We start from the raw sequence: 18,864 nt of genomic DNA, 5'->3' as shown, positions 1-18,864 counted from the left end.
TCGTCTTGCCGCGGGGAGTGCCTCCAGCAAAGTCCATCTTTCCCCGGTTTGCCTTTGCAAAGTTGCTCCTTCTTCCTTTTCAATGGGGTATTGCAGAATTTCTGCATTTCGGGAGATGAAGTTGGTCTGCTATCTTCGCAGACGGAATCTCCAAGACGATCCATTATAATCTTGGATGACATGATTTTATTTATACTATTAAAATTTTTTAATTTTTTAAGATGAGATGGTGACTTTTCTAAATCACCAAGCTTGTGCATAGTATTATTACTATATGATTTCGATTGGTATTTATACTACGTTGTTCCAAGGATTTCCTTGCAGAAGGTAGAGAAAATTTGCATATCGCCAAAATAATTTGCAAAATTTCCCCCTGCATACCTTTGGACCCCAACAAAAATTACTGAAATCTCATCAGAAGCATATTTTAGGGATTCTGGTAGGTTCTTTCTCCTTTCCTTGGTCTCTGGTGCGAAAATATCTGCAAAGAACGCAATTTTTTTCCCGAAAATCAGGGGAGATAATTCACTAATAATTACGCAAGAAAATAATCTTTTCCGACGAGGTATTTCCCCGTCGAAAAAAGACCCTCCACACCCAAATAGCTTACCTCCAAGCACTTTTTCAGCATCCCCGACTCACTCAAGACCCATTTGCATCCCGGGGGCCCAAATTTGGGGTCTGATGTAGGATTTCTGCATGGAAAATGGTCTTGCGGCAGAATTGTCATTATGACACTACTCGCATCAAATTCCATTATATTGACAACAAACAGTCATAATATATAAAATGTCACAAATAGGGTTACAGTAGTCAACATTGTGTATAAATCTTAATCACTAGAGAATCAAACAAATATGTAATTCAGAAGCACAAAAGGCGTATAGACAAAACACATTAAAGCAAAAAATGAAAAACAATAAAAAAAAAAAACAAATATTTACAATAGCACAATAACACAATAACGGGATGCATGATCAAATGATATTTAGTTATTTCTATTTCGATTTTGCTTTGCATACAAATGTGATGAGATGTTTTAATAAAGTCAAAATGTTTATTTCCGTATTAATTGCTGTTCTCTTCTACATTTAATTCAATATTATGACTTCTTTTTTTATAAATCTTAAACTCGGGTTGTTGGCTTTAAATACCTTATGTTTCAATTTTTACAAATCTCCGCCTATATTTGAGGGTGGAGCTTATCTGTATTTAAATAGTATACCCTTAAATAGTTTTTGAAGTCTTGGTCAACTCGTTGCATTCGAAGCTAGGTAAGACTATTTTCATTATTCAATAATAAACAAAAAATCCCCTTCTCTCAAAAACTTTCTTGATTTTATAAGAAGGAAAATTGTCACTCGCATATACTTAAGTATTGAATGTCGTTCATTATTTTGTACACATTTTTTTTATCATGGTTTTATGTCAAATTCGCCACTTACAATATGCATTGATATCAGGGGTGGCACTTATGAGTTCAGGAATTGGAGTTGAAAAGAATCGCTAAAATCTTTTTTGTTTGTATATATATAACTTGTTTCATTGAGGTATGTATACACTAAACATTTGCTTTTATTGATATTAGTTACGAACCGAAATTCTAATATATTTTCGAATTATCATACAATTACTAATCTGAGTTTTTAGTCCCGCCCGGCCTTGACTTCTATCCGAACCAACATTTTTCTTACTTAAGATCACCTTGCATTGAAATTAATTCCAAAGTGTGTTGTCAGCTAGAACAAAATAATTATACAGTCGCCTGTTATCTTCCTACGATAGTTCTCTCGTGGTTCTTCTGTTTCTCTGCAATGAAAATTTGGCCTCCATGATATGCCCAAGACTGCTGCAGTGGCGTTCAACATCAATCAATCCAATTTCAAAAAGGCTTTGAAAGACCGGAAATAATCCAATCATATGGGCCGCAGGATCAAATTACAATTATTAGAATAACATGAATAAAGAGTACTGGTATTGCTTGATTTTTTTTTCGTATAACGTCCAGTGGCAAATATTGCATGCATGTTCAGGACAAATGGTACTGGTAGATATTTAAATAGTTATTGTAATTTCTTAATATATTTTTAGATATATTGAGATTTTGTTCCAGTTGACATGCTTTTAACCTAACTATTATATTATTTAAATCAGAAAAGCGGTGGCGTGTCAAAAAGGGTTTATCTAAAAATTTTGCTGGCTCTTTTAGTTAAGACTCATCTAAGTACCGTTTTTACATTTAAGTGCGCTTTTATGTCTTGTTAAACTTTGTTGAATGTTACAGTATATTCTTTAAAATCGACCTTCACCCATGAACAAAAAGGTACACAAGTATTATGCGAGTTTTTATTGAATCAAATGGTGCTAATTTGTTGTCTGGTACATGTACCCTTGTGTGACTTAAGAAAGTTGACCTGCATAATGGGGCTAAACGCAAAATGAACAAATTCGGCTAATCTACACGCGAACATTTTAAATCGCACCAGCGTGAAATCGTTGGTTTAAACGTCATTTCTGCGTATTTTCTAGATTGGATTGGTGTTTTGAGAAGACACTAAAACATCTCAAGTGTGAAACGACTTTCGGTTGGTAAGTTTATAACTTTAATGAGTATTAGTATTTTATGTAAGATAGTTATCCGGCTAGACAAGATCTACACATTAGTCAAAATAGCTAAAATTGTAATAAATTGGAGTAATTGCCCTAAAAGGACGACACAAAGACAATTTTGTGTTTTGTTTAAAATTGTAAAAGATAACGAGAACTTTGTTAGCAAAAATTATCAGAAATACAAACACCACAAATAGGTCAAGGTAGCCGAAATTTCCAGTCATCTCCTGAAAGCAATATTTGCCCTTATATATTGGTTATACCAATTTATTTTTCGATTTGATAAAAAAAAAAGAAACAAGAGAAAAAGTATTTACAGATAAAACAACCAGTATGACACGATCTAGTCTTTGTTAAAATTTCTAAGTCGTACCTCCACACCCATACAAAGATATCTCCCATAAATGGCGATTTTTAAACTTTTGTGTTTCGTGCAAAACTGTTGTAGACAGAGAGAAAATACCAGCAGTACAAAACAGGCAAAAAAGAGATTTTAGTTATGAACTCTAGTTCATTTATTATGTTGGGGAGTGATCATAGTTATAGATGCATATTGGTTTAGGTGAGCAGCAGTGGCTGTAAAGCCTCTAATTAAAGTTTCTTGCAGCATTATTTTTTTTTAAATGATCACAAGGTATTGTCATATTGCTTTCAAAATAAAGACGAATAAAACTACTTGCAATGGACGCAATTACATGATTGACTATGGACACGGCGCGTGCATGTTTGATAATCAAGTCGACCAGTGTCTAAAGAATTGGGAGCCAGATAGGAGCATCTGATCAAATGACCCTAACAAAACAGTCCTATCCGTTGAAAGAAACCCTGTCTATTGAGATTAAAAAATGTATGCGCCGGGTTGGGATTGGAGGAGAGGGTCAACATTACAATTTGGATACAAAGGGCAAGTAGGACTTGAAAAAAACACCATATGTTTATGAACGTGGAATGATTGTAAGGTGTGCATGTCCAACTGGCAGGTGTCATCTGTCCTTGGCCTCATTTTCATGGAACAGTGGTTAAAGTTATGTTTTTGTGTTTTGGTCTTGTTTTGTAATGCTATATGCAATAGGTCAGAAATATTTGGTGTATGGAAATATCCTACGATGCACATGTCAGTCTGGCAGGTTTTATTTAACCATGACATCATTTTCATGGTTCATTGCTCAGTGTTAAGTTTTTTTTTTGTGTTTTGGACTGTTTTTTCTTACACCATACGCAATAGGTCACCTTTATTTGATGTTAAGATAAGATAAGATATTTTTATTCCAATTAAAGGGCCCATGAAGAGCAAAGTAATTTAAAGGGAAATTCCGCGATTTTTTACTTATCATCTAATTATGTTCATCTTAACATAAAAAACACATTTGCAAAGTTTTAAATTTATATTCCTTCTAATAACGGAGAAAATCAAGTATTTGTAACTTTTTTGGTTGAATTCTCGAGTGGGTCGTGACGTTTTAGCCCGATTTGTTGAATTCTGGGAAAAAATAAAATCTGTTTAACTCTTATAGCTTATCGACAATATACGTAATTAAAAGCGCACAGCTGACGAATGGTCGTAGTTATTAACCACAATATAAGAATGAACGAAAATGAATATGCATATACCGTTTTGTATTGATTGAATTAAACTCCTATAAAATTATCTCTAGTAAATGTTTTCGAATAAATTTCATTAATTATTGTTGAGATTTTTTTCATAAAATATTTATTGAACATTTTTACTGATATTGAACTGAAAATATTTCAGTTCTATTTACCATTATTGTTTTGATAATCATTTCAATGCAACTAATATGTGAGCAGAGTGTGTATATTATTTTGTAAAGGTCACTGTATATTTCTCGGCTTGAGGTCAATTCGTTTACCTTGTAGCTATTTAGCCGCAGGTGTGAGTTCAAGCGTACACAGGTATGAATGTTGTTATTTGGAAAGGATAAACAGAAAGGATTAGAAAGAGTATGCTGTATTTAATACACTAAGATTTAATACACGATGAGAATAAAGATACAATAATTAAATTGTGTAAATTAATTGAAAATAAAATTCAGATTCATAATTCCGAAAGTGTATAAAAATAAAAGGAAACAATTTTGGATTACTTTCTAATTGGCGTAAAGATTCAAATATGAAGTAAAAAATAGTAGTTTTAATCTTTAATAAAAACTAAATGCAATATTTCCCAATTTGATATACCATTGCACATCTGTTTGATATCATTGACTTTACCGGAATTTCTTAACTGGTATTCAAATCTGGCTGTTTAATGCTCATAAAACTATCGCAATTTTAAAGTTTTTAATTGAAAAAAATACAACATACAACATGCATGATCTTTTTTTTAGTTTCTTTTTAACATTTCATTCTTACATAATTAAATTCATTTGACAATCATTTACACGAACTTTTTGTGAAAAGAATACCAATGAACTAAGCTAAGGCATTATTTTTTTTGAGGATTTTTGTACTTTTTTTTTAAAATTCTATGATAATATTTGTGCAATGTTGAACATGATAGCCGTCATTAATCCAAATAAGTAATACAGTAGTTGTAATAAAACTTATATTTTAGTCATGCATAACTGATATTGACGAATTTAGAATAGTTCGTCCATACATCGTTGTTTTTGAAACAATCATTATTAGTATACATGTAAGTTTCCTGACGTATAAGCGCCATTGAGGATGAGCTCTATAGAGAAAGCAGACAAGTAGCGTTTCGTTAGTTTGTTTGATGGGAAAGGAGAGGAAATACAACCACTTGTACAGATAAACGACAGAATTACCATACAAGCATTTATAGTCAACACAACCAGAAAGAGTTCCCATCGTTGGACGGGGAATATGAAGGCTTCCAAGAATGAACAAGTGACATGTCTAACTCTGAACAGTTAGAAAACGGACTATCGACATCGACCGCTTGTTCTTGATATTTGAAACTGCTTGCATATATACGTATATGTTTATGATAGTGATGAGTTCTTGCGTCTGACAAAAACTAAATTCCTTCATGGTTATATCTTGCCATACGTTTATATTGGTTTGTAAGGTGATTACTCAAAATCGTTATTTGAAGATGTAGATTCATTTCAATACAGAAATTTCGTCTATATATTTAGTTTCACAAGTGTATACCACGGAAAAGCTCTGAAGGTACATTACTCCCATTTTATTTGGGTGTGAACCATCGATGTTTACAGCAATATCAAAGAATAAGATGATGATGGTAGAAAGAACTATGGGCGTCATGTGGCAAATATTACATGCATATCGGACCATGAGTTGTCAATCTGTATGAAAAGATTTCCAATACAACCATATTATTGAGAAGGAATGTTTACATGCTATACTCTCGTACTAGTATTACAGGGTTATTGTGGCGTCCACCTTAGACACACATCTTTTTAACGATGTTTAAAAAAAAAGACTCAATAGTTTCCCAGTAGTTTCCCAGCAAAATATTCACATCCCTTGGGGATAATTAGTGTTCGTCCAGTGGCATATATAACAATTGTGATGACGAATTCCTTCCTTTGTTCGAGAACAATCTTATTGAAATATAAATCTGTGATTTTACTATGTCCACAACTTCGATGACCCAAAGCAAATTATACATCGACCTGTATTTAAATCAAATTGGTTCTCTTCTTTTTCTTCTTCTTCTTGTATACAATAGTCTATCGACATTCGATGATTACATACTGTTGGCATACGTGGACTAGTCTTTTTACAAAACTTTTACCCCAATTTATTCAAAATATATGTTTTTTTTCTTATGTTCAATGTATACATGTATATATTTTAAATTGCGCTATATAATAGTTCCGTAACTTTCTACCCAGTCGTATAAACGAATCGTCGACAAGTGCGTACATTTTTTTAAATCAATATTTCTGGTATGTTCCAATCTGTCCTTCACTATTGACAATGAGTATATATTACATTTTCCCAAATTCACCCTTGGAAAAAATATTTAAATAAATTTTAATTTCATCAAATCTTATTTTTTGGGTATTATTTATATTTTGATGAATAATATTCTTTACACCAGAAATATTATTTATAAACAAGCGTATGAGTTTAGTACTGACTAGTAAGACAGAGTTGTATATTATACATCTGATAGTTCAAAATGGAAAGTTATAAGTTATCCGCCGTGTACACTGATCAATACCTGCAGAGGTGAAACGATGCATGAACTTGCAAGCCCGACAGGAAATCGCTTGAATACCTGGACGTGTCACCTCACACCCCTCACAATACCTTTGGAAGTAATACCTTCAGCCATGCTGGTGATCAGATGAGGGAAGATCAGAATTTATTTGAAAAAAGATTATTACTTTAAATAATTATGAACAAATTAGATTTTCGGAAACAATTTTCACGGAACACTTATTTATGATTTCAACTTTGACTTTTTACCTAATTCCAATATCAACAGTTTAAAGACAACAGACCATGGTAATTTAAAAAAATAAGAATATTTTCCGTATCAAGTCAGTTAGTCGGATAAAAAAACCGTACGATTGACAAGATATCGACTCGCAATTACGACTACATAGGTTACTGTAGTTTTGTTCCTTTGTGGTTTATAGACATATCGTTGTTATTAATCGGGAAAGAAGACAAAATGGCCGAACGCAGAGAATTGATACTCTAAATTTAAAATCGATGGTGATCGCTTATCTAGCGGAATAAAACTTTAATAACTATGAATTTGAGCATTTTTATACTGAATGAACATAATATCAATTTTTGATTTTTTTGCGAAGTTTCCCTTTAATACAATGATTTTTATAATTGATACAATAATGTTGACCTACATCATAAATATGAACTTAACTTGTAATTTATACGTGTTTCTCGTTTCTCGTTTTTTATATAGATGAGACCGTTGGTTTTCCCGTTTGAATGGGTTTACACTAGTAATTTTGAGGCCCTTTATAGCTTGTTGTTCGATGTGAGCCAAGGCTCCGTGTTGAAGGCCGTACATTGACCTATAATGGTTTACTTTTTTAAAATTGTTATTTGGATGGAGAATTGTCTCATTGGCACTCACACCACATCTTCCTATATCTATTAACTATTTCAATTCTTAGATGTTGAACCACAGCCAGATCAGAGCCATAATCATAAAAAAGGCATAACAATATATCTATTGTCAACAGGCAAATATTCGCAACGTCTTAGATAAAACAATATCTATAATATATTGATAGTTTTCTCAGTTTCAAACATTTATTAATTTAAATTGCAATATTTTTCAATACCTCTAGGTTTTCTTGAATAAAAAGCCAATTAAATTTGGCACTTGTGATTAACTTTCAAAATGTTTACAACCTATTAAAATATTATCATAAAATTATTTTCTTAAAAAGTTATAAAGGGGACACTGACATATAAAATGTTCTTCGTCTTCAACTTTATCTAAGGTGCATTTTTTACATAATCTTTGATTTATCTATATAGGTTTTAGCATATATATCTGTCTCTACTTTAGGGGATGTGCACTTATTCTGATCTTGCACAGTGCATGCAAGTCTATCTTTAAATTCTTTTAATTGTAAAATGTTTTTCTGTACCAAAAACAATGTTTAAATGAAAAATAGGTCAAGAGTTTCCTCTACCTGATTTAAATATGTCTGTCTGGAAGGTATTATCTAACCGTTAACTTATTTTCATATTTCATTTAGCAATGATTTTCCTGATTTAAGTTTGTTTCATAGAAACTATAAGCAATATGTCAACTATATTTGGTGTATGGAATGATTGTACGGTGTACATGTATTTCCGGTTTAGTTAAATTGACCATGACCTCATTTTCTTGGATAATGTTAAGTTTATGTGATACTTGTGTTAAAGCTTTATATTTAGGACTGTCAACATAAAATTAATGGTCAGCAGCAGCATCTTCCATAGTTAACGGTTACGATCCACACGGTGAGTTTTGGTTCAATTTTCTGGACATGACAAAAGTATTAAGACAAATGTATTTAAGGAAGATGAATTATGATGAATTCAAAGCTTATTTGCTCATTTCAGGGAAAAGTATATAATGGACAACCCTGACGAACTCCGAATCATAATATTAGGGAAAACAGGTGCTGGAAAAAGTAAGACAGGAAATTCGATACTCGGAAGGGATGCATTCAAGTACGGTGATCATGGTTCTTCCGTTACATCAATCTGCCAAAAGGAGACTTCCGGTAGATTTGGGAAGACAATTGATGTGGTTGATACACCCGGGGTTTTTGATACTAACCAAGACAATGAGACAATTCAACGAGAAGTAAAACGGAGCATAATCTTATCTTCACCTGGTCCTCATGCTATCATACTTTGTATTCGAGTGGCTCGGTTTACAAAGGAAGAGATAAACACACTTGAACACTTTGTTAGATATTTCGGGAAGGAGATGCTTAAATACGTCGTTGTAATCTTCACGCACTTAGATCAACTTTTAGATGACCACATAGAACAAAATGAAAATCAGACTAAAACAAATTTTATAAGCTCTCTTCCAGAGTATCCTAAAAACTTTCTCAGGATGTGCGACAATCGGTACTTGTTTTTTAATAACAGGAGAAGAGGGATAGAAAACGATAATCAAATAAAGGAGCTTTTAATGACTGTTTCGTCAGTTCAGCAGCAAAATGGAAATACTTGCTACACCAATTCAGATTACAAGAAGGTTGAACTGATGCTTCAGGAACGTATGGAGGAAGAAAATCAAGATAGAGATGTTGTTCAAAATAGTGAGGAGTTTTACTTAAAAGTTTTGGAAGTAATTGGTGTTATTGGTAAAATTGCCTTAAAATTTGTTGAAATCATGTTAGAATTAGACGGCTGATGTTATTGTTAAATTTGTTGAATCATGTTAGAATTCGACGGCTGATATTTATGTTATCTTTGTTTTACCAAATTGTCGTTAAAAATAAAGTTCCACCGAACATTGACAGAGCATTTATTTCTTTAAAGGACAAATTATGGCAGATCCTTATGGATGTTATGAATAGTCTTTTCCATTGGGAACTCTAGTGTCAAAATATACCGAACCTCCACTGTAAGCAGTGTTAACTATGTTTGTCCAGTTGCAAAGATGCTACTGATCAGATTTACTAGAACATTTTCGGGTGAAAAGTAACGATAAAACACATTCGTGATGTTTGGGTGCAGAAAAAATGTGTCCCCGTGCCTGTGAATTTTCCCTTATATTTCATAGTTTGTATTGCCTGTGAGAAGGCTGTTTTCATATTTCATCAAATCAATGTTTTATTTTTATGTCCCATTTATGGGCATTATGTTTTCTGGTCTGTGGGTCCGTCTGTTTGTCCGTCATTACGTTCTTTCGTCTGTTCGTCCGTCATTACATTCTTTCGTCTGTTCGTCCGTCATTACGTTCTTTCGTCTGTTCGTCCGTCATTACGTTCTTTCGTCCATTCGTCCGTCTGTCCGTTCTTTCGTCTGTTCGTTCGTCTGTCAATTCTTTCGTCTGTTCTTCTGTCTGTCCCGCTGCAGGTTTAAGTTTTGGTCAAGGTAGTTTTTGATGAAGTTGAAGTTCTATCAACTTGAAACTTAGTACAATCTGTCCTTTGCTATGCACTTTGCTAATTTAAATGCCAAAGGATAGTTTTGACACCAATTTTACGGTCCACTGAACATATAAAACGATAGTTCAATTGGGACAACCATTAATTTTGACAAATTCTTGTTTTTATATTTATTACTTATTCATTCTTTCCACCCTCTATGATTTTACCAAGAATTCTTATATCATTCTGTATTTGCAGGTGTGTTATTATATGTCTGATTTGTTTGACTTACGTCGTTCTGTCGGACTGACCATTTTAGTTTTTAAGAAATCTTCGATCGTATTATTAATTGTTATTCAGGGGCTTTTATAGCTGACTATGCGGTATAGGTTTTCGTCATTGTTGAAGGCCGTACTGTTGCTCAATTCTGTGTCCTTTGGCTGTGTCTCTCTGGAACATGCCGATTGTCCATATATGTATAAACAGCTATAATGTGACAGAGAAGTACAGGGGAAAATGACAAAAGAATCGACTGTTTTGCAGCAAAGATTAACACTTTTGAAATAAAGGTACTTAACATACGGACCTTATCCCGATTAAATGCGAATAAATCGAGAAAAATACAAAATCATGCACAAAAATCGAGACAAACTATTCTTAAAATTGTAAAAAGAAACAACTTTTCAGATAAGAAAAGATTTGTTTTGGTTTACATGCTATTGTTTTATCATGAAGAAGCTTCTGACACGGAGTCTTGACTCACACCGAACAGCAAGCTATAAAGGGCCCCGAAAATGACTAGTGTTAAACCATTCAAACGGGAAAACAAACGGTCTAATATATTTAAAAAAAAAAGAAACGATAAACACGTATGAACCACATCAACAAACGACAACTACTTAACACCAGATTACTGACTTAGGACAGGTTCTAACAAATGCAGCGGGTTAAAACGGTTTAAAAGGTACAAACCTTCACCCTTATCTGAAGCTCTGAATTATTTTATGATACATTACACATGAAAGGTCTTTCATTGAAAAATAAATAATTCTCCAGATAAGATATCCTTAACTTTAAATTATTTGATGATCCCGTTTAATTTCAGTCATCAATGGCTTCTTATGAGATTGAAGACTGGGTGAAACCTGTTAACACTTTCGTGCTTTTAGGCAGACCTGGATCTGGTAAAAGTCGAACAGGAAACACAATTATCGGTTGTAATAAAGCGTTTGAGTTTGGTTTTCATTCCAAAAGAACGTCTAAAAAGTGTGAATCTAAGTTAACGGAAATACTTGAAGCTGAAGTTTGTGTAATCGACACTCCTGGCGTTTCCGTGTTTGAAAAACAGGATTTTGAGGACATTCAATCAGCTTTACCGGAAGAAGGACCAAGTAAAATCATATTTCTCCTTTGTGTATCTATAGGAAGACTGACACATGATGAAATCTCGCTTATAAATCAGTACTTTGCAGTTTTTGGTGATGATTTTGCGGATAATACTATCATCGTATTCACTCACTTGGATGAATGGGAGTCCGACATGAACGACTGCAATGACGAGAACCCAAAGTTTGACAGTTATCTTCACGATTTACCCGAACAAACCAAGACAATTTTCCGACGTTTCCATAACAGATATCTACCTGTAAACAACAAACAGAAAAAGAGAGAAGAAACGCAGTGGACCTTAAAACTAATGACAATTGCCAATTCTATGCAAGGGTTTAACATATCATACAACTTTCCTACCGTTAGCTACTCAAGCTATCTTAGAGATATGGCTTTAAACTACTCAATCTATCTTAGAGAAATGGCTTTTAGATGTTTGCGAAACATTCAAGGAAAAGTATTCGGCAATGATTGAACTTAAAGCTTAAATGGTCGTTGATTTGGTATTCTTAGTGAGAATATACAATAAGACAAATAAAAGAAATGCTGACTTCAGCTGTTAGTATGTGATACAAAATCTTTTTGGTTTAATTCTTTCAATTGTGTTACTATACTAAAATCTACTAATCAGTACAAATAGACTGGTGACAATGTGGTTATTGTCGAGCCTGCGAATTTTGTCATAGAAATCTCGACATAGGGAAAGTGACACGGCAGCGTCAGCTAGTTCTGAAAAGCCTTATAATCCTGGTACCTTTGATAACTATTTACATTGTAAACGGTGGAATATCTTGATGCTTCATACTTTGTATATAAATGCCTTATGTTACGAAGTTTCCGTCTGTCACATGGCCAATGTCATTGACCCCAATTTTCATGGTTTAGTGACTACTTGAAAAAAAGTTGAGATTTTTTTTGTAATGTAATTTCTCTCTTATTATGAGTAATAGGATAACCATATTTGGTATGTATGTTCCGGACCATATGAGTATTTGGACCATACGCGTATGGTCATGACCATATGGGTATATACTCATATGGTCCGACCGTACGCGTATGGTCGGGGTAATTAACACTCTGTTACGGTTTACTTTGAATACTTCTTAACTCTTCATATAGTATCATATAGGTCTTTTAATTATCATATTATTATTACCCAAGAGATTAACTGAATAAAAATAAGAAGTTTCACATAGTTTATTTTACTACCTAGTCAAAACTATAATAAACACATTTTAAACCGATGTCGACTCGAAAAGATAACTTCCAAAAAAATCTCAATATACTGCTACACAAGAAGTCACTGGCAAGGAAACTATTTTTATTTAAGCTGTTTTGTGAATATTGTGTACTGTAGTCATATTACGATATTTGAAATCTAGAGCTTCATAAATACCGCAGACACATCGGAATAACCCAAAACATCGGCATCATTGCACGCAGCTGCAAAGAAGGCTATCTTTTCACTTGCAGGTGTAACTGAAAAAGACCGTGCACATCCATGACGTGCAAATGCGAAAAAAAGTTACCGTAACCGTATGGAAGTAAATGTCACCATAAGCCTACATGCCAAGAATGTAATAAGCGATGAAAATTAACTTGAGCATCAATATTTGATTTTAACGTAGCCTGCATTTATTCTAAAAACAGTTGTTGGCATGACACGGGTTATGTTCTTCTCATATATGTTATGATGGTATGATACTAAACCCCTAACGGGAAGGATTGTGCCTGATGTTCATATGCAAATCATAATCTTTCAGTCAGTTTAATTGCAGTCTGGAGCTGGCATGTCAGTTAACTGCTAGTAGTCTGTTGTTATTTATGTATTATTGTCATTTTGTTTATTTTCTTTGGTTACATCTTCTGACACCAGACTCGGACTTCTCTTGAACTGAATTTTAATGTGCGTATTGTTATGCGTTTACTTTTCTACATTGGTTAGAGGTATAGGGGGAGGGTTGAGATCTCACAAACATGTTTAACCCCGCCGCATTTTTGCGCCTGTCCCAAGTCAGGAGCCTCTGGCCTTTGTTAGTCTTGTATTATCTTAATTTTAGTTTCTTGTGTACAATTTGGAAATTAGTATGGCGTTCATTATCACTGGACTAGTATATATTTGTTTAGGGGCCAGCTGAAGGACGCCTCCGGTGCGGGAATTTCTCGCTACATTGAAGACCTGTTGGTGACCCTCTGCTGTTGTTTTTTATTTGGTCGAGTTGTTGTCTCTTTGACACATTCCCCATTTCCATTCTCAATTTTATTTAAATTAATACACTGTCATGTAACCATTAATGTTTTTTAGATAAAGTTTATTGTATTATTTAAACGTTTGTGATGCATATTTGAAAAAAATACCTATATGGTCAAAATACTCATGTGGTCCGGCCCGTTAATAACCATACGAGTATATACTCATATGGTCAAACCATACGCATATTGTCGGACCATATGAGTATACGCATATGGTCATGACTATACGCGTATGGTCCAAATACTTATATGGTCCGGAACATGTACATATCTTGAAAGGACCCCATGCCCTTCAGACTGTTTTCTCTTGACTTCGACCTCATTTCATGGATCAGTGAACAAGGTTCAGTTTTGGTGATCAAGTCCACATCTCGGATACTATAAACAATAGGTCTAGTATATTTGGTGTATGGAAGGATGGTAAGGTGTCATCTGACCTTTACCTCATTTTCATGGTTCAGTTGTCAAAGTTAAGTTTTTGTGTTTTTTTTCTTTTTCTACATTTGTACTATATTCAATAGGTCTAATATATTTGGTGTATGGAAATATTTTATGATGTACATTTTAGTCTCGGAGGTTTTATTTGACATTGACCTCATTTTTATGGTTCATTGCTCAATGTGAAGTTTTTGTGTTTTGGTCTTAAACTATAAGCAATAGGTCAACTACATATGTTGAATGGAAGGATTGTAGGCTGAACATGTGAACATGGCATGGTTCATCTGACTTTGACCTCATTTTCATGGTTCATTGGTCAATGATTAGTTTTTTTGTGGTGAAGTCTTTTCTTAGAAACTGTAAGCAATAGGACAACTATATTTAGTGTATTGAATGTTTGTAAGGTGTACACCATGTACACGTATTTCTCGCTTGGTTTATATGACCGTGACCTTATTTCCTTGGATCATGTTAAGTTTATGCGATAGTTGTAATAAAGCTTTATATAATTTTGCACGATATGTAGCTTGAAAAATAGCACAGTGACCGTTAATTTTTATCATATTTTTGTAAAAAGGCATTGAAGAATCATTATTTGGCGAAGTATAGAAAAGTTCTATCTGAGGAAATATATATCGAGGATCCACCTTAAATACAAATCTGAGTGCGACAATCAGTAAATCCATGTTTCTTTTTTACTTGGTTTGCTTTAGCAATCGGATTATTGAAATGGCTATGTATGTTTTATATGTTTTCAGTACAACATGGCTACTGAAACCAAATTTTCAGAACAGACCATTAATTTGGTTCTGCTTGGAAGAAAAGGATCTGGAAAAAGCAGAACTGGCAATACTATACTTGGATCTAACGAAGCATTTAAATTTGGATACCAAATCGAAACTAACTCATGCGCAGTAGAAAGGGCATCTCGGTTTGACAGATACCTGCGTGTGATCGATACTCCAGGAACAGATATTTTTTCACCATTGGAAAGTGTAAAATTACGAAAACATATTTCGGAAAAGTCTAAGGGGAATATCGTATATCTTTTATGCATTAAGATTGGACGTTTCACGGAGGAGGAAACCAATTTAATTAATCAATACATCAGATATATTGGTCAAGATTTTGAAAAGGCGACCATTGTAATTTTTACTCATTTAGACGAGTGGATATCAGATTCTCAGGATCAAGGAATATTGGAGCCAAAATTTGAAGACTTCATTGCAACTCTCGATAAAAACTCTATTCAACTGCTTAACAAATTCGATATGAGATATAAACCATTTAACAATAGAAAAAGTGGAAATGATGAGCTTGTTAAACAAATAATATGCATGGCGGAACAATTAACTCGACAGTCGTCTGTTTCAAGAACCGTTCCTCAACGTCAATGTGAACCGGAAGTCGAAAGTCAATCAATTTTATGTTGTAATTTTATGTAAAGATTTTAAAAAGGCAAAAGGTTATAATGGAAACAAACGATATAAAAAGCATAAGTAAAAAGTAAAATCTCAAAAACTATGATCTCCGAGGAAAATTCAAATCTGAAAGTCCCTAATCAAATGGTAAAATAAAAAGATCAAACTATCAAACCTGATTTGGTACAGGGATTGTCTTATGTAAAAAATAGTGGATTGGTAAATTTGTTTCAGTGCATTTCAGGGTATCTGTTGCATTAAAGTATACAATATGATACCCAATTTATCACCGGAAATTTTTGTTTTCACTCCGTTGATAATTTTACAAATACAAATAAAGATGTATAGTTAAATGCGGCACCAAACACCTTCACTAATACTGACTCGTTTAAGTTAACTTTGATCCTTTGAAAAATTATATAAAGTTTCAAAAAAACTTGAACAACACACTTTATCTGAAAAATTTCATTGAATATATATCAGTTTGACAAACACTAATTTCTATCTCAGAAATAGATTATACATAAATTGTATTTTACAACTTTTAGAATTTTTCGATTCTCAATGCTCTTTTACTTCGTACTTTGTTTGGCCTTATCAACTTTTTTTATTCGAGCGTCACTGATGATTCTTTTGAAGACCAAACGGGCGTATGTTTTTTTTTTTTTATTTATTTGAAGCTTTTAATATCTCCTAAACAATAGAACGGGATTAAAACGTCATTTTGTCACAATCCATTTTATCGTATATTCGTGTATAATTGGAAAAAAAAAAGTAAAATCACAAAAATACTGAACTTAGAGGAAGATCAATTGGGAAAGTCCATAATCACATGGCAAAATCAAATAACAAAACGCATCAAAAACGAATGGACAAGAACTGTCATATTCCTGACTTGGTACAGGCATTTTCAAATGTAGAAAATGGTGGATTAAACCTGGTTCTATAGCGCTAACCCTCTCACTTTAATGACAGTCTCATCAATTTCCGATAATTTTACATTGATGGAAGTTTTTGTTATTCATTCTTTTTGCCTTATTTTTCAATCTTCCCTTAATATTTTTTTAACGAATTTAATTCAATTCTGTTCTAATCACGATACTTTCAGTATGTTCATACATTATGTAATTTGTTGAACATGTAATAACTGAACAAAAACGATAAAAAGTGTAAAATTATAAAATTATAATATGGATGACAAATCGAAGAAAATAAATTGACAACGCTATGTCTAAAAAGAAGGAAAAAGACAAACTGACAAACAAAAGTACACAAAACACAACATAGAAAACTAAAGAAAGACTAAGCAACACAAACCCAACTTAAAACTGGGGCTGATCTCAGGTGCTCCGGATGGGTAAGCAGACATGTGGCCTTTTTTAAAGATTCTACGAAACAAAATGTTTAAGTGTAAATCATCACTTGAGTACTATTTTGTTTTTATTTAAAATGCATTTCCTTGGTATAAATATGAACTCAATTTAAATACCAGAATTTGATTTGCATTCTTTGCAACGACATTGTGATCCAGTTATCTGCAATTACTTAAGTGTTGCTGGGTCGGTAAGGTCACTCTTTCCGAACTCTGCCGTTAGAACGAACATCTTAATATCGTCATACAAATGGCTGATAACTTCACAAACCCTCACATAGGTGACTAAATGAGAACAAGAAGAAATATGTTTATGTGAAAAATAAAATCACAAAAATACTCAACTCCGAAGAAAATTCAAAACTGAAAGTCCCTAATCGATTGGCAAAATCAAAAAATAAAATACATCAAACGAATAGATAACAACTGTCATATTCCTCACTTGTTTCAGGCATTTTCTAATGTAGAAAATAGTGGATTAAATCTGGTTTTATAGCTAGATGAATCTCTCACTTGTATGATAGTCGCATCAAATTCCATTGTAGTGACAACGATGCGTGAACAAACAAACAGACGTATTAGGTAAAAATGTCAAAAACAGGGGTGCAGCAGTCAACCGCAATTTTGCGCCGATCCCAAGTCAGGAGCCTCTGGCCTTTTTTAGTCTTGTAGGATTTTCAATTTTAGTTTCTTGTGTATAATTCGGAGTTTAGTATGACGTCCATTATCACTGAACTAGTAGACATATTTGTTTAGGAGCCAGCGGGAGTTTCACGCTATATTGAAGACCCATTGGTGGCCTTCGGCTGTTGTCTGCTCTATGGTCGGGGTTGTTGTCGCTTTGAGACAAACAAATATGTAACAATGAAGCACACAATGGCATATATACCAAGCATATTAGCACAAATTAAAGACAAGCATACATATATTTACCATAGTATAATAACACAATGATGGGAGGTATAAGGACAGAGCCACGTCATATAGGTATAAAAAACAAAACACAAAAAGGCATATAGACAAAGCAAAAATGAAAGACAAGCATACAAACATGTTTATGATAGAACAATAACGAGATGTATAAGCACAGAGCCACGCAATATGTTATACCAAAAGGCATATAGACAAAGCACATTAGCAAAAATGAAAGACAAGAATACGAGAATATCATAAACAATAACAAAATGGCAGGATGTACAAGGACAACAAGTATCTCGATCACAATAAAAACAAATAGATATTTAACAAAAAGCACAAAAAGGCATATATCAAATTTAAAAACCTCATTCATTGCTTTCTTATTTTTGAATTTTATTTATGTATGTTAAATCCACCCATAAACGATAGAAAAAAATTAAGTACTGGGACCGAATGGCCAGATCAACATCGGCTCTGCGTATTTGACTTAAACGTCACACAGGTAGAGATATAAAACAACTTTGTCGTTTAAAGTATAAAAGAATAAAGTCTATAGTTCTTTTAGGCATACCTTCTGCAGAATGTAAATGAGAAGTTTACGTTTCCTTATTACCGCTTGTCTGTATGCTTATTATATATTTCTTCCAAAAAGAGCCACTTCATTATGTATAAAAGAAACACAAAAAGTCACACGGACAAAGCAAAATATGAAAGACCAGAATACAAAAATTATAATAGAACAATAACATAATAGCGAGATGTTTAAGTACAGAGCCTCGTCATATGTATCAAATAAAAAAAAAATGTTACACGACAAAGCAAACATGAAAGATAATACAAAAGCACAACGACAGGTTTCATAAGTACAGAGCCACGTCAAATGGCTATCACAAAAAAAAAAAAAAAAAAAAAAAAAAAACAGCTCCGT

The 18,864-nt window shown here is 33.3% G+C and overlaps 1 long non-coding RNA gene across 2 annotated transcripts; it reads left to right on the top strand.

Moving 5' to 3' along the window:
- The first annotated feature begins 1,249 nt into the window (after positions 1 to 1,249).
- LOC143069473 (uncharacterized) lies at positions 1,250 to 12,725 on the top strand. 2 transcript variants are annotated; one of them, XR_012976409.1, is made up of 4 exons: positions 1,250 to 1,274; positions 2,530 to 2,589; positions 8,656 to 10,714; positions 11,251 to 12,725. It is a non-coding gene; the product is annotated as an uncharacterized LOC143069473 (long non-coding RNA). The 2 variants fall into 2 exon arrangements; XR_012976408.1 differs by lacking the exon at positions 1,250 to 1,274 and having other exon boundaries at positions 1,311 to 2,589.
- Positions 12,726 to 18,864: the final 6,139 nt, after the last annotated feature.

This window comes from Mytilus galloprovincialis, chromosome 3 (assembly GCF_965363235.1).
Source record: "Mytilus galloprovincialis chromosome 3, xbMytGall1.hap1.1, whole genome shotgun sequence".
NCBI classification, from domain to species: domain Eukaryota; kingdom Metazoa; phylum Mollusca; class Bivalvia; order Mytilida; family Mytilidae; genus Mytilus; species Mytilus galloprovincialis.
Note: the sequence above shows the minus strand (reverse complement) of the source record. Positions and strands in the feature narration are given on the sequence as shown.